The sequence below is a fragment of the Apis florea genome, unplaced genomic scaffold (assembly GCF_048593485.1).
Source record: "Apis florea isolate Af1SG1 unplaced genomic scaffold, ASM4859348v1 contig_3193_pilon, whole genome shotgun sequence".
In the NCBI taxonomy this organism is placed as follows: Eukaryota; Metazoa; Arthropoda; class Insecta; order Hymenoptera; family Apidae; genus Apis; species Apis florea.
Window position 1 is genome coordinate 549363 of NW_028256721.1, and position 17166 is coordinate 566528.

Below are 17166 nucleotides of genomic sequence, written 5' to 3' on the forward strand. Positions count from 1 at the left end.
ATAATGAAAATACCTGTATATTTATTGTTGCACGTCGATCCAACAACTCGGAACCGGCTGCTAAATCCAATTATGGATCGAGAAATGTAATTGATGAGAGGCTAAATTTGGTACCTTGTTAACAAAACGTTGCTGCACGAGATCCTCCTTTGATGAAGCGACCAAGGGTTTCTTCCTACATTCGCGGGAAGATGTAACCGAATAGAATAGAATTTTTGTATATTTTGTAATCAGATTTGTAATTTACTTCAATAAAAAGGAATATATATTTGAAAACGTATTTTCTGTTTTATTTTCCAAAAAATTTCCTATCCCTTCCACGAAATCTTCCAATCCTTTGCCTTTTCAAATTAAGAAACAACTTCCCTCGAAAGAAAAATTACAGCGCCCTTGTTGAATGCATCAAACGTTGACCAAACGTCAGGGATCCGTGGCCAGAACAAGTTGGTTATTAATGGAGGAGGAGAGATACGGTGGTAGATGGTGTGTTGGCATCGATGGCCTTAAGAGCGAGAAGATAAAATTCTAGGAGGGAGAAGAGCAGGCTATTTCGATTTTTTTCCTTTCGTCCATTTGAGCGCAACGAATGCAAAAAAGAAAAAAAAAACTCGATATCAAAGGGGAAACTGCGATGAACGGGGACGATTGGCATCCATGAATCGCCATCGTTGTGCGTTGCACGATCACCGATTCTATCCATATTTCCTGCTAAGATTTATCACGTTTATATTCTTATCTCCTGTTTTTCAATTAACCATATACGCGGCGGCAGTTGAATTAATAATTAGAATTAATCGAAGATGGAGGGAGAGGATATTGAAAGGGCAATCGAACGCTTTCTTGTCAGAACGTCAAACAATTTGTCAAACAATTTTGAAGAATTCCATATCATCGTTCATTTGTTGTTTGTTAAATCGAAAAGAGAGTTTTTTGTTAAATCAATTTAATAAAAATAATCCTACAGAAAGAAAATTAATACACGAACGAATGGAATGGAAACAATTTTTTTCGCGTTAAAAAAAAATTTGCCCGAATTATATAATCGGGTATCATCGTTAATGACGCGCACACAAATTCTCCACGCACGTTAAATACCCCAGCAAGAATCCAACTCGTAACTGGCGCGCCGTTTAAAACACCGTCATTTTTTATCTTTATGTAGCGTTACGATCTTTTTTAACGTTTTCTTCGAGTAGCCACTACCTTTTAACGAGGCAATGAAAACGCGTTGCCAAAAAGATAAACCGGCCATTACGCGCGATTCTTTCTTTTAATATCCTTGTTAACCGCGCTCTTTAACGACCCCCACCACTCATAACCCTCATCGTTCCTCGCTTTTTCATCGGATCGAAAAAACTTTCTCACAGAAAAATCCCCTTCACACCTGGCGAGGACAACTAAAAAAAAACTCCGATATTCTTAATTAACTTCCTCAATTGCAATTCTACCTACCTATGATTTAACAAATTTTAACAAATTCAATTAATTTGCCGCGTTTTTATTTGAATATAAAATTTCCCTGATAAATCTATTTAAGAATGGATCCATCTATGGGGAAGCTATTTTCGTCGATTTTGTTTGACCATTGTTTTAAATTTATCTAATTCGCGGCTCGATCAAGTTGGAAATCGCTCCGAGTCGAGCGTTAATATTTCCACGGCAAATTTTTCGATTCGAACGATCGTTCCACGCTCCAATCGGCCGGGAATTAATTAAACGCTGATCCAGTTTTCGATCTCGATTAGTCAAACGGTATGTCCAATCTCGTTATCGGTCAATTCTCCCTTCGAAACTCTTTTCCTTCGTGAATTCCATTAAAAGAAAGAAAGAAAGAAAGAAAGAAAAATAAAGAGAAGATTGAATGGGAACGGAGAGAGGAACGAATGGTGTGGTGGACGCGTGAAGATTTCCACAGATTTTCCACTCTTTTTGCGGTAAAAGATCCACGGTTGATAAAGTTATTTTGCCGATTGTTTGAAATTGGGGGGGGGGGAGGGCCGAGATTTCCCCCTCCGAGGAAGAAGGAGATTCGTTCAATTTCGAAGAATTCTTTCTTTCGTTTTAATATTAAATACTGGAATATAAAAATTAGATTTTCGCAGATTCGAAATTCTATTAAAGTGTTATCTATTCTTCGAGTTTGCAATCCGAAACTCTACCCATGTTTACCTCAACCCGGATTCGAGACATTTTACATTCGAATACATTACGTAAAAACATTTTCACGCGTATTATCTTTCCCTCTCCTTGCGTCCACCACGAGAATGCCTTATTTCCATTGAATCAGTTCCCACCACTCAGAATTTGTGAATCACGGCTCGTAGCTGGAATTCCAGCCGCCATTAATACGCCATCCACGTGACACGCGCGTCAAAGTGGCGCGGAACCCTCCCCCATTGATTCCAGCGTTGAAACCAGTTTTACTCGACAGTTACGCTCCATATCCTAATTCACGCACGCGGCCACAGCCTCCTGCACGACTGTCGGCCGAAGGGTGACGGGTAGCGATGGGATCGAGTCAAATCTGACGAAAGTCAGATATCGAGTTGTTATTTTTCGAATGCTCGTCGATTGATCGAAAAGATCGAGGAAAGTGTGAAAAGATGGTGGAATTTAAATTGCGACTGCGATTAAAGAACGATTTCGATCGAAAAAACGAGTTACCGTCGTATGATAATTATGAAAATTCGAAAATCCATTCGATTCCACTTTCAACTACTCCGCTATTATTCACACGGAGAGTAGAGATTCGAATCCACTACGTGAAAGTATCGTTCCCTTTTTTTCCCAGATACTCATCTCGTTCACCGATTGTTCGTCATACGCTTGATCCCATCGCTGGTGAGCGGGGTCCCGCGAGAACGCATGAATGGGGGAGGGGGGTTTGCCGTGCGTAGAATTCAATGAAACCTACGCACGCTTTTCACGAGGATAATAAGCCGTGCGCTCGAAACGACTTAACTCTCTCCCTTAATTTGCACGGAATACGGGAAATAGATTGAATTTGTCATCTTTGTCGCGTCATTACACGCCCCTCCCCCTCTTTCTGAAAATATTTTTCCTTTCCCCTTCCACTCTTGCTTCTCGAGAAAAATCAGATTGGGAAAAAAAAAAAGAAAAAAAAGAAAGAAAAGAAAAAAGAATACGCTGAGCTCAACGAGAGAAAACAAATGGACTCGATCCGCAATTTGATTAAATACAAGTCAACAAGTCTCCCTTCTCTTCTCGTTTTAATTACGAAGGCAATCGAGGGACGAGCGCGGTTTCATTATTATTGAAAAGGGGGGGAGGGCGAGCATTTCCACCAGAGGTGGTGCAAAAAGACGCAGAGGAATGCGCGAGGGAGGAAGGAAGGAAGGAAGGAAGGAAGGAAGGTAACCGTGAGAGACGATGCCTCTCCGCAAATTAGACCTGTTGAACGAGGCCGGTGGCTGTAACCCCGTCCAAATAAGATTCTCCATGATTTATTGCTCGCATACATCAACGACACAGAGAACAGAAGTTGCATTACGGTGCATTAATGCGTTTCTCGGCGAAGAAGTCGAATCCCTGAGTAATTTACACTCCCCGGCCTATTATTAACCTTACACGCGTCACTGTGATTATTCCGATCTCGCTTCTAATATCCAGGGACCAGTTCCAAATCCAAAACCAGTCAATCATTGGAATTCGTATTTGCGATATTGGACAAAAGTCTCTCTCTTATCCATTCGTCAAAATTTTAAATTTTCCAATGGAAAATCGTTGGAGAAAAAAGTTCGATGATCCCTCCTTAATTCTTATTTCGATTAGAAAAGAAAATTAAAAAAAAGTGCAACATCTTGGAGGGGGGGAAGGGGAACATCTCGATCAAAGGGTACTACTGCTACTAACTCGAATCGCTTGGTTTCTTAAAAATACACTCTTATCGCAACGGCTCGCGTAGTGGAAAGAGTTACTTTCCAAGGAAAAACGTTAAATTATTTCCCCTAAAAGCGTGCTCCATATCGAATTCGTGGCCACGCCTTTCCGAAGGGAGAATCACCCCTAAAGAGAAACGTTTATAGCGAGGTTCGATCTTTCCAGTTATGAAGGAGGGGAGGAAATCGGATCGTTCCAGCAGCGATTGCTCCTCTCACCATTGCTGATCTCATTGTCGCTGACTCGGAAAGAACTGGATGTTTCATTGCTACGTTTAGCCCCGTAAACCGCGAACGCCTCGGTTAAGGGTGGAATAAGGGGATAACGAGGAGCAGGAATCCTGTGCTAGATAAATAGCGTTAACGTAATTCAAATTGGTTGTATTAAAAAATTGGAAAATCGGAAGAATTTGTAAGCAACAACTTTTCAATCTCATCGTCAGTTATTATTTTCTATTGTTTTAAATGATCGTGCAGGCTATCTTCTTTCTTTCTCTCTGTCCTCCATTTTACGTTCCATTTCACGATCATCTTTGTACGAACAGCGAAATGGAAAATAGTATCTGCACGTGCAGAGGATCTCTCGTTTCGAGCGCTCTCGAATGGCTGTGACATTTATGGTGGGATTTTATTAACTATAATAAAATGAAATTTCACAATGAATGGAATAAATGAGAACCATAGAGGATTGATCGAGGATCATGCGATGAAATCACATTTCCCGTTTTTTTTTTTTTTTTTTTTTTTTTTTACCGTGGAACCAATTTTCGAATGTAGTCAACCAATCCCACAGAACCGCTTTTTTATTTAGTTTTCCGATTAAAAATGTACGTATTTTCACTGTTTTTTTTTTTTTTTTTTTTTTTGAAAAATTCGAAAAAGCATAATACCAAAAAGTGAGGGAGAAAGAGAGAAATAATATTGTTCTTTATATATATATAAAAAAAAAATTGTATTATTATTAAAAGTCATGCTCGTTAATTAAAACAACTTTGACCAGAATAAAGTCCAAGAATAATCGACTATCACTCGATTATCGCTAATAGATACTTCCAACGTTAACATTACCTCAGAAAAGAGAAAAAGAAGATGGAAGAAAGAGAAAGAAAAAAAACTTGCAATTCATCGATCCTCGTCGCCGTCCTCGAAAAGCTTATGCCACAAGTCAAGTTCCTCTTCGTGTCTTCGTGCGCAAACATTAACACGTTCACGCGACACACATAACGACTCAAACCACTCCGTCAAAATGGAGACGTTATCGCGGGACAGGGTGAATGCATAAAAGATCGGCCGAGTTAATATCGGCTGAGCTGTACACTTTCTCTCGAAAAGAAGAGGGAGAAGCGTATTAGAATAATAAGAAAGAACAATTCCCCTTTTTCTTAGGAGAGGGAATTAATCGAGGCGGCCACGATAAAAATTGGCCGAAGAAAAAGAAGAAAAATGGAGTTTAATTTAAGTCGCGATTATCGATCCCCAATAATCGAAGAGTCGCGGGATAATCGATGGTTAATGAGCGGGGATGTTACTCGAAACCCCTTTTTTTTTTTTTTTTTTTTGTTTCTTACCTCTTTCTTGCCTCGACAGGCATTCCGAGGGAAGTGATCCTTCCGAACGCTTAAACTTCCAGCGAACTCGAGAACTTGGAAACTTGGCTCCGAATTTCATCATCGTCATCATCCGTTTCCTCCACGTCGTTTATCCGCGTGCCTCTCCAATTATTTCTCTAATCTTTTTCGCTGATCTTTCGCTGCCCTTTTTTTTTTCTTTTTTTTTTTTGTAATTAAGGAGGGTGGCTTCTTTGTGAGATTGCTTCTTCTCTATTTGGAGATGGGATGGTTGAGCAGAGGTAAAAGGTTGGCAGAACTGTATCGTTTTATCGAAGGATATGTAGGAAGATTCAAACATTCTGGGCGGGTTTTTCTTTCGAAGAATGATAATAGCGTTGGAAACATGGGTGAATGTGCAGGCAGATATTTTGAGGATGAAAGATTTTTCTGCTCGACAATATGGTGAAAACGATAGGGGAAACGTGATATTTTTTCCATTGTATACTGTATCGAGCAAAATTCTATTCATCTATAAAGCGTCATCCTAAATGATATCCATGTATTATTGAATTCGAATTCTGTAATTATTTAACAAATAAAATTCTCGTCTCGAAAATATCATTAGATCGCAATTCTAAATTCTTCCCTGAGATATAAGATACAATCTTCGTTCTTTAATCGTCACGAATGATTATTCGCAAATTATTCGATAAATCCGGGTTAAAATCTTCCACTCATCGGCCGTGTTTCCATAACGAAACGAGAGAGAAACGGAGATCGAGAAGAGGAAGAAGATCCGGTCTCTTCAACCCCCCCCCCCCCCCGTTTCTCCGACTGGATGCAAAAGAAACGGCTCACAATGGGCCTCTACGCCCATTATTTATTAAAGAACCATTCTTTTTATCTGCGGATAGTCCTTTTCGGGGACGAATCGGATACAACAGAACTCGCTACGCTACACTTTTCGAAATCTCTTCCATCCCGATACCGATCTCGCATCCTCGTGGGCCAGCCTCCCTTCTCCCCCTCGACCAGTAAATTACCAAGTTGTTTGTCAATAGCTCGGATTCACGAGGATCGTCTCGATTATATAGAGATGACACGCAGCGTGCGGTTAAGATGGAGGATTGGTTGATGTAAAGTTTTCGAAATATTCGTTTCTTTAACCCTTTGCGCTCGTATTTATATTTAAGAAGAAGGTTACCGATCAACTAGGAATTTGTTTTCACATTCGATCGAAAATGAAGACACTTTTCCGGGAATAGATGTTACAAGCTAACTTGTCGTTTTGGTAAAAAAAATTTGAAAAAAATTATATAAATTTTATCTGCATCTCGATCAGTGAAAATCTATATAATATATTATACATACATATATATAATATTTATAAATGAACGATCTCGGGAACAAAATCAATTATATACACGCGCATTTAAGCAGAGAATTAACACTAAAATCTATCGTTTACTTTACAAATCCAATTAGTTAAAATCTCTTTCTAAATCTCTTTAAGATACATTTTTTTGCAGCGATCATTTGACCGCTCATGGTAGGAATAGGTATACATGAAATGTCGATAGATTTAGGTTAAAAGAAAGCATCGTAACAAGAATCCCTAGAATGTAATACTAACGTAAATACATGTATATGTAATAATAAAATATCGGATAACGACGTGCAAAGAGTTAAAAATTAGGGATCGGATTGATTATTTGGCGAAAAATCAGAAACTTTTCAGAATCAAACGAATCTCCTCTTCCATTCCCTCTAACCTCAAATCCGAAGAACTGTATTTACATTTTACACCACGATCCGTTTACCCGCCGCGAAAAGACGCGTGCAATGCGCGCGAGAATCCCCTCCCCTCAAGGAGGGGGGAAGAAGAAACTGGAGAGAAACGTGGAGCAGGAGGAGGACGATCAGCACAGCTGCACAAAGAGGAAGGACGAGGAATCGGCCCTCGATAACAATCTCATTGTCGTCCACGGCCGTTGCTGTCGAGGAGGATCGTTCCACACCACGTCGCGAACGATACGTTGGAGGGGAGAGTGGAAAGGGCGCGCATCGAGCAAATTGCAACTCTGTCGAAACTATCGGGCCGAGCGGATCGCAGGGAGAGAGGAATGCGATTGTTAGAGGGGAGAGGAGGGGTTAGAAGAGGTTCCTGGCCACCTTTTCATCGTATACGCCTCCTCCTCTCAGCGATGATAACATCTCTTGGACAAACCTCGACAGCGCGCGACATCTTTCTCTCTCTATCCATTTATCTCCACTTTTTCCCCAACCTTTTCCTTTTCTCTCCACTTTCCTCTCTCTCTCTCTACTCCTCTCTATTTTGTCCCCGCTATTTTGTCGCGCCAAGTCCATTTCGAGGTCGAGGTTCATCCGGTCGGTCCCTTATTCTCCAGATTTTTCAGCCCTCCAAGAGGGGGGAGGAGATTCGTCGTCACCCGATGCCCTGAGAATTCGATTCTCGAGGAGCGAAGCTATACCGTCCTCTTCTGATTTCACTTTTTTACTTATTATTTTTTAGTAGTATTTGAGAGATTTGCACGTGTTTGTTCTTTCCTTTCTCTTTTTTAATTTAGCGAAGGAAATGAAAATTGAAATTTAAAGGGGATACATTAGAGCGTATTCCTTTTAATCAATGGACTTGTTGTTTCGAAATTTGAACAAGAGTTTAAATCGAACTTTTCACGATTTTAAACGCCATTAAAACGTGTGTGAACGTCCCGCAGAGGATAGATCTATTATGAATTAATTGTTAAAATTTTTATTATCTAACAATTTTTATTTTATTAAAACGCGATTTGAACACAACTTTTGCAGAGATTCCGCGTGAACGAATGTCGGAGAGGGTTATCCTCGCGTCATCTCATTATCTACTAAATTTCAGTTAGTTTTTTAAAATTTATTACAAATTCTCGAATACCGAAATGGAGCCCCTTTTATCATCTTTAAACGCATTTCTATTATCTTTTTTCTTCTTGATTCTTTTTTAAAATCTCTCCTAAATTTTCCATTTTTTTTTTTTACTCTACCAAACCAAAATTCGATTCGAGCAAGCAGAAATACCAGAACGGTAACTCAGAGAGGGATCGTGTCACGAGTCCCGACAATGTGAAACGTCCTCGAATCGATGCGTTCGAGATCCGATCTTACGACTCGACGGATTGGAAATTGGGAAACAGGTATGCCTCCTCGATTCCTGGCCGAGATTGCTGGTTACTCGCGCGGCCTCTTTGTCGACGAATAAAAGGAAAAAAAATATGGGAAATATGATCTTTTGTGCGGCCACGCATCGAACACATTTGCGAATTCTTCCAGGGTTTAATTCCTTCGTCGAGTGCATCTCGGACACATTGTGCGAAAGAACGATTTCACATTCGCATCCTTCGATTCTTACTTCACTCGAATAATTTTGTTCGACGACAACGTGTGGAACACGGAGTGGATGCGAAGATGGAATAGTTGGAATTGTAATTTGGCAGATACGTTCTCTCTCTCTCTCTTTTTTTTTTTTATTTAATTCTTTTACATTTTTAGATTTAAATTGCAGAGTTTTTAATGGATTTTTTTTTTATATATATATATATCGTTCTATTAACCGTTGATTCTTTTTCGGAATTTTTATTTAATAATAATTTAACAATATTACGGATGTAAATTGATTTTTGATGGATTTTATATCGGAATATGTTTTTAAAGTATTGAATGTAGATATTACGTAGATTTTTATTTAACAAAAATTCGATTTGGATTGATGCTATTAAATTTATACAAATATATGCATTTTTTTTTTTGTTTTCTTCAGTAATGACAAAATCAATCCTGCTACGCAATTATTTTTCGCGAATATTAACGAATGTTCGAATGTCGAAGAATTCACTTCTTTATTAAGTTTTATTAAGAATTCATACTCGACATTCTCCGTCTAAGATAATAAACATTCCTAAAACCTAAAAATTATCTTAATCTCAATACGGTTATCGGAATAAAAAATCAAAATTTCTCGTAATTTTTATTAATTTAACTATAATCGATAGGTTTAACGAAAAGAAATAATAAAAAAAGAATTATCAAAAAAGAAGAAGAAACAACAATTAATTCTAGATCAAATTCCACATATCAGCCTTTCCGGTATAAATCTCGGAATAAAATCAATTTTACCAAACAAAACAATTATTTCCGTATTTACTCTCACGTGCGAGGATCAACGACACGATTTCCCAGATCGACTCGAAACAATACTCTGATCGAGAAGGCAACGGGTATATATATATATTCGTCGAATTTCCAACTTTCCTCCCCTCATTAGCATATTACGATCGTTAAGGCGTAACGACGTGTCGCCGCGATGGAAAGGAAGAAGGAGAAGGGAAGAGGGGAAAATGGTTGAAAAAATTAGCAATCGCGTGTTAAACTGGTCGATTCGTTGGCCGGGATGGAAATTACACACATTTTTTTTCGTGACCCGTGTGACGGAAGCGTACAACACACCTGTCTCGCTTTATTCCTCTCTTTCTTCGTGGTGTTCACGGGTATTCGAGCAATTTTATTACATTGAATATCATTTCACGCTCGAGACTATTCTCTTCATTCCAGCTGGCGGCCCCTTCTCGATTCGCAATTTATCTATAAGTAATCGTGAAATTTAAATCGAAATCCGTGGCTACCGTGGCCAGCCTTCTATGGCAATATGGTTTCTTTCGACAAAGGGCCTTAACACCCCTCGTGGAGGTTATAATAAGAAAAATCGTGAAATGGCGGGGGATTATTGACGCTTTAGACGAAACGGAATCGTATGAAAGAGTCTTAAGGAACAATTTCTCTTCAACTGTTAACTCGTTCGAATGATTTTCGAATTATCTCAAAAAATCGGGAATCTGATGGATTTGGATATAAAGTTTCGAGAACCGAGATACAAAAATAAGAAGCGTTTCAGGGAAAGACAAGTTGTTCGTTCGAACAAGGAATGGTTGGGATCTAAATTATAAAACGAATTTCACATCTGGAAAAATGTAAGTTATTCGATATCGTGCACCTTTCATCGGTGCGACGACAAGGGATTTCCGTTTTCGAATGGCATCGTGTAATTCGGCACCGGGGGGGAAAAAAAAGGTCAAACCTTTCCCATTTGAAACGATTATATATACGTTTTATTTACTTTCTGCTGGATCGATTGCTTTGAAAAGCTTGACATTATTACGATACAATGCATACGTGTCTTCGCGATTCGAAAAATTTTGCCAAAATTTCTTTCACAACCCTCTAAAAAAAACTTTTCACAAAAACCTCAATCCTTCCAAAATACGGTAAAATCGCGAATCGTAACAATCATCTCGAAACCCCAATCAAATCGAGAACGAAAAATCACTCCTCGACGCTCCGTGAAACTTCGAGCGGAGCTCAAGATCCAATTTTCTTTCCAAATATTCGTATGAAAAAAAAAAAAAAAGGAACGAAGAACAAAGAAATCTCACGTTTCAAACAGTTTCGCTATTTTCGCCGACGGGTTTTAATCCTCGGCGGGGTCGCTAAAAGGAAAAATGGCGGTCGTAATGCCGCAACTTTCCAGACTGTCGGGGAATCGCCGGCTCGAGACGAGTTCGGGACAGTTGCCGGCGAAGCCGATACCTCGGATGGAATTATGTGGCGTTTGCGATTTCGTCTACACACACACACACACACACACACACACATATCCATCGACCCGCACTGATTGAATTAAAGTTCTTCGCGGTGCCCGTTCGAAAGAAATCCGCTGATAAACGTTGCGAAGTTGGTGCAACTGTCGGGCTGTTTTCACGAAGGAAACGAAGGGTTGATTATATCCGGACAGGAATAAAAATATATCTCCGTTAATCGGATTTTTCTTATACACGGAAGGGAGAAAAGTGTTCGTTTGAGTCGCCGCTCGATACAAGTATGTGTGATAAATTTAGATTCTAGATAGGGGGAATTGAATTAAAATTAATATAGGTAAGAAAAAAAAAAAATTGGAAATACGATATTGTTTTGCATTTTTAAACGTAAAAAGAAAAATAGTAAAAGAGATTTTTAATTTCACTTTTATTCACGCGATTTGCGTAAACACAGTGACGAGCGACAGACAAATGATGATCGAGTGGTTAAACTTTTACGTCGAACTCGCGCGTTCTTATTTATATTGTGTCCGAATGAAGTTAAATTTCACACTCAAACGAAGCGAAAAATAACTCTTGCCAGGCTGACTTTCGATCAACAATTTTCGAAGAAGAAGATTCGATCGTGCGAAAGAATAATGGCAATCGCGGTTGGCAGATGCAAATGCAACGAGACGACCAATTAATTGGGCTAATTGAGGCCGGCGGGGGCCTGTTAATTGGACCCTCTCCTCGCGTGTCATCGATTTCTCGTGTCGAACGAGGCGAAACGTTTCGATTTGTCATCCGGCCGCGCGTGCTTCTTCCCCCCGTTCCTCTTAATCCGACGAAAGCGCGCGATGCCGCGTACGAATCGCGGATTAGAACGGATCAAAGGAACGAGAAAACATCTGTCCATCAACATCCAAACCGCCTTTGTTCCAACGAAATAACGTGTTTGCCACGATTTGGACGAGTTTCGGTTATTAAGAGTATTAAGAGGATTGGGGTGTTGTTCGAGGGTGAGAAAATTTCGCTTGATCGAAGGAGATTTTGAAGATTTTTTTGGGGGGAAAGTCGATTTGGATTCCAAGGATACGTATATGAAAGATTTAGGAAGAGATTTTTCGATAAATATTTCCGTTTCTTTTGACAATTGAATGGTTATAAATTCTGAGCTGTAAATTCTCCGGCACGTTTGTGTGTTAAATTTTAACCGTGGGATAATAATAGCATACGTTCCATTAGACTTCGACCAAGTAAACTAACGCGCAGGATAAAACACGTTTCCATAATAAATCGCCCATTATCTTGCAAAGTGTAAACCAAAAGTTAGCGCATTTTCTTTGCGTCATTGATTATTAAACGGGACACGAGACAGTTTTAACGAGGTACTTATACGTGTACAACCGTTGCTGATAAATACGTGCAATCCTATACGATATAAATAAAAATCTTTCCCTATTTCCGTCGTTCCATCATTATTATTCGCAGTGAAAAATACTATTTATAGTCGAAAGACTGTAACAAGTTTAAAGAGTACAGTATTCCGATATTATATTAATGGATTCGCACGTTTTTTTCGCGTATTTAAAAATATTATCGATCACGGATATATCTTCGATCGTTTAAATTTCATACAATTTACTGTACGAAAATTATATATTCGACAAATCGTGCGTCAAACTCGAAGAAATACCACAACGACATCTCGCTCCCCCTCTCTACTCTATTCGAAGACGGATCCAAGGATCGTCCTCCCGTCCAGGTAGGATATAATAGATAATTTTCTTCCTCGTCGTCATTATCGTGCGCGCACAATGCACACGAGGATGTTGCACGAGGATGTGGAAAGAGGAATGGTTTGCAAGACGGGAAGCAGGCTGTTGTACACTGTTAAAGAAAGGCGAGCGAAGAAGGCCGCTCCTCCACCAGCGTGGCCCCCTCCTCTTCGTTGTTCGGCTGGTGGATCTCGGGGCCTTATCACGATCTACCAAGCAAAAGGGCTCGCTTCCTTCAATTAACGAGGAAAAATGGCCGTTGTTGGGCCTACATCTTTATTTTCCTCGTATCGGTTCCTCGCGTGAATTATTAAAACGGAGCTCCTTTCCCCCTTTTACCTTCCCCCTTCACCATCCTCCTCCTCCTCCTTCCTTGTATTTATTCCTTTAGCTTATCGTACCCCGAGCCGATAAAACGATCGAGTAAGAAGGTCTCGAATCGAAGGGAAGCCCCCCTCCCCCCTCTTCTCGTCCAAACGTTCCTCGTGTAATTTGGATAAATACTAAATGGGCGAAACTCAAACTCCTCCTGACACGGGTATATTTAAACCGCAGACAGTGTTGCATCGAATTGAATTACCTAAACGCACGAATTCCTTGCGAATGGGCCTTAATTAGTGGGTAGGTGTTAGGCTGTTTCGTTTTGGGAGGAGTTGGGGTAAACCTCTTCGTCTTCGGTGGTCCGTGCGTCCAGTGTTCATAAGGCCCCCCAGTGGTTCAGGCCCTGTAAATCTAATATCGAATGATGATGGAGATGTGTAATGATCCAGTGGTTCAATAATCCTCGGGCCCAATAAATAAATCTATAGTGTCCAATGATGATCCAAATATCGTGACATCGAGTGGCCCAATGATTTTCAGGCCCAATAAATCTAATATTCAATGATCTGGAGATGTAACGATCCAAATATCGTAAGATCTAGTGGATCTAAGGCCCATTAATCCTCAGGCCCAATAATATTCAATGATTTGGAGATGTAATGATCCAAATATCGTAAGATCTAGTGAAACTAAGGTCCATTAATCCTCAGGCCCAATAATATTCAATGATTTGAAGGAGTAATGATCCAAATATCGTGAGATCCTATGGATCTAAGATCCTCTAATCTTCAGGCCCAGTAAATCTAATATCCAATGATCTAAAGGAGTAATGATCCAAATATCCTGAAATCCAGTGGTCCTAACAAATCTGGAGGTGATCCAAACATCGTGAGATCCAATGATCTGGATTCATAAATGTGGCCTCACACATAGTTTGAAGATCTAGTAGTGCAGATATCCAATCGTTTTCAGGCCCTGTGATCCTGAGATCTACTCGTTTTGAGGCTCAATGATCTGGACGCGGATCAAGTAATCACGACAAGTGGCCCGAATGTTCAATGATTCGAACTAAAAGCTTAATGGTCGTGACATGTAACAATCCTAGGCCCGGTAATAAAAAAAAAAAAAAAAAGAATCCAACGTACGTTAATTAAAATCAAACGTAACGTAATAACGACGTATTATGATTAGTGACAGTCGAATAATTGCAAAATAATCAAAAACAAAACGAAACTCGTTTCATCTCGTTTCATCTTATCCAAATAAACACGCCCAAAACCAATACGAATATCATCGACTAACATTTATCGGCCAGCCTAACGCCGAAAATGTGACCGCGATCGATATAATCGAAACGCAAACGACAACTCCTACGACACTATCCTATCTCAACCTCAAAAACAAACCTGCCTTTTATCTTCGTTTTTATCACGCGGTGACTTTAAATCTGGCCTTCACCTTATCACTGAAGGGAGGAGGGGAGAGAAAGAGAGAGAGAGAGAGAAGGAAAAAAAGCAAATTTGCAGGACTATCGGCAAGGAAACGTAAAACGTTGCCAGGCCACCGATTCCCAATCCCATTTCGGGACGAAGGAGCAGTCGGTTTTATCAACGCTCGAGGAATCATAAGCGCGAGATATCGGTCGTCCTTTCCTCCCCTTCGAAGGCCTTCCTCCCTCGTCCGACAAAACCGTCCACTTTTATCTAGAATCCGGTCGCCTAGAGAGGGCGACGCAACCATCTGGAGATTTCGTTCACCGCTATTCTCCGCTATCCAAGGAGGATTTCTTTTTTTTTTTTTTTTTTTTTACTATTCGCCTTATCACAATAAACCGAGGTATCGTGGGGATTTTCGAATTTGCGAAATTTTAAATAACGATTTAAGAATATCGAATATCGATCGTTTCAGAATATTTTACTTGGTCGATCTTCGAATGAAGATAAAAATTATACGATATAATAATTTTAAGTGAGTATAAACGTGTAATTTCAAATTGATGAAAATTCCCTTGGAATTTGCCCTTGGAATCGGATACATAGAACTTTGGGATAAGAAAAAGGAGAAGCTAAAAAATACTCGATTCTTCTCCTTAAAAATAATAAAATTTCCCTCCGTGGAGTTATAATAGATCGAAAAAATTACGAAAAAAAACTCCAACCCGAAGGAAACTCGTCAAATAAACAGATTCGAAATAACGATTCAACCCTAATCGACTAAAAGTCGAAAGCAGAAGAACAGAAGGAGATGGAACCACCACCGTGAGATCGCCGATCGAACGAAACGGCCGAGCGAAAAAAAGAGAAAGAAGGGTAAGAGAAGGAGAGAGAGAGAGAGAGAGAGAGAGAATGCTCACGTAGAGCAACGAAAGAGAGAGAGAGAGAGAGAGACAGACAGACAAGAAGAGGACGGCGAGGGCGATAATTAAGACGGACGCCGATCTCGCGATAGCGGTTTACGTCCTCACGACGAGGACCCACCCTCGTCACAGTACCCTCTTCCGTATTCTCGAGCACACACATACGCGCGCACACACACATATTCACACACATATTCGCACAGCGTGAGGATGCAAGCGTGTACACGATACTCTCCATTACGGCCACTCTCGTTCGAGCAAGAGGAAGAGGAGCGAGAGAGACGAGGAAGAAACGATCGAAAAAGAGGAAGAGGGGAAGGGACAACAGAAAAGAAGCATCTCTCACGGATGACTCTCGCAAAGAAGGAGGAGGAGGAGGAGGGAAAGGAGTCGAGGCCTCCTCCAAGATTTATCGGCCTCTTACCGATACTGAGCCGTGCTCAAAATGCTGCAAAACACGGCCAGGATGTGTGTGTATATATATTCTACACACACACGCGCCCGAGCCGGATAACGAGGCGCTACCGCCACGGTAAATAGCCCCCGGTCATTTATTAGCTGAATTTATCTCGCCACGCGTCGAACAAAGGTAGCGTATACGTTGCGTACTGCGTTGTCTTCCCTTCCGACTCCCTTTAAATTCCCCCTTCCCTCCTCCCACTCTCTTGAGATCTTTTCTTAGAGAAGGAGGGGAGACAGGGGGAGTCTTGTCCTCGCGCAACCTTCCCCTCTCGACGAAGAGAATCGGCACCTGCGTCTTATCCGAGGCGAGAAACGTCGGTTATTAAGATTCTGCCGCGCCTGCCTGGTTCTGGATTAGCCGCGCGCGTAGAGGGAGGAGGGGGAGGGTGAAGAACCACGTAAAAGGAAACGCGTGTTGTACGTGCGCGGAAAACGGCTGGCCGCGAAGAACCACGCCAATCGTTGATTTGCAATCGTACGTGCACGAGAATGAGGAGGAGGAGGAGGAGGAGGAGAATCTCGGTTGGGTGAGCGTGAATGCTCGGATTCGTATCTGGAATTTACGGGGGAAAATTCGTTTCGTTTTTTATTTACATGTAACTCGGATGATAATAAAATTTTCTTCATAAAATAACCATTTAATCTAATTTTTGGGAGGGGAATTTTAAATGAAAAAAAAAATAAATAAATAAAGGGAATAGTAGTCAAAAATTTTTGCTGCATTGAAAGTTTGGAAAGGGGTAAGATTAACGATTTACAAGCAACAAGGATCGAGCCGGTTTTTTTATAAATTTTGCGAAATTTCGGGTGTGATTCAGGGGTGTGAAGTTGCTCTTCCTCGACGCTTCTGGATACGATGGGCGGGATTCGGCTAACTAGGGGTCCGAATGAACGAGAGGATCAGATTGCAAAGACTCGTGGCGATTCTCCTTGGAAGGAAGGTCGAGGAAAGTTTACAATCACCCTTTTTAGCGGGTAGCGTTTATGGGCCCGAGTCACGAATCGTTTAAAGAGTAGGAATTCACAGATCAGTGAAATATAAATTTTTTTAAAAAAGTCTCTCTCATTTTTACTCGTTCCTTTGTCGCCTCGTTGTTCGTATTCGTTGGATTTTATGTTAATTGAAATGTATATTTAATACGATGGCGCGTACAGGTGTTCAAACGGTTTTGC

At 40.5% G+C, this 17166-nt stretch overlaps 1 protein-coding gene and 1 long non-coding RNA gene across 4 annotated transcripts in view; one reads left to right on the forward strand and one right to left on the reverse strand.

Annotated features, from left to right (window-relative positions):
• LOC147657306 (uncharacterized) overlaps positions 1 to 17166 on the forward strand; it is a 141924-nt gene that overhangs the window by 75329 nt on the left and 49429 nt on the right. The gene's annotated exons all lie outside the window — the stretch shown is intronic.
• The window catches only part of LOC147657307 (uncharacterized), a 173679-nt gene that overhangs the window by 72994 nt on the left and 83519 nt on the right, over positions 1 to 17166 (reverse strand). The window lies entirely within an intron of this gene.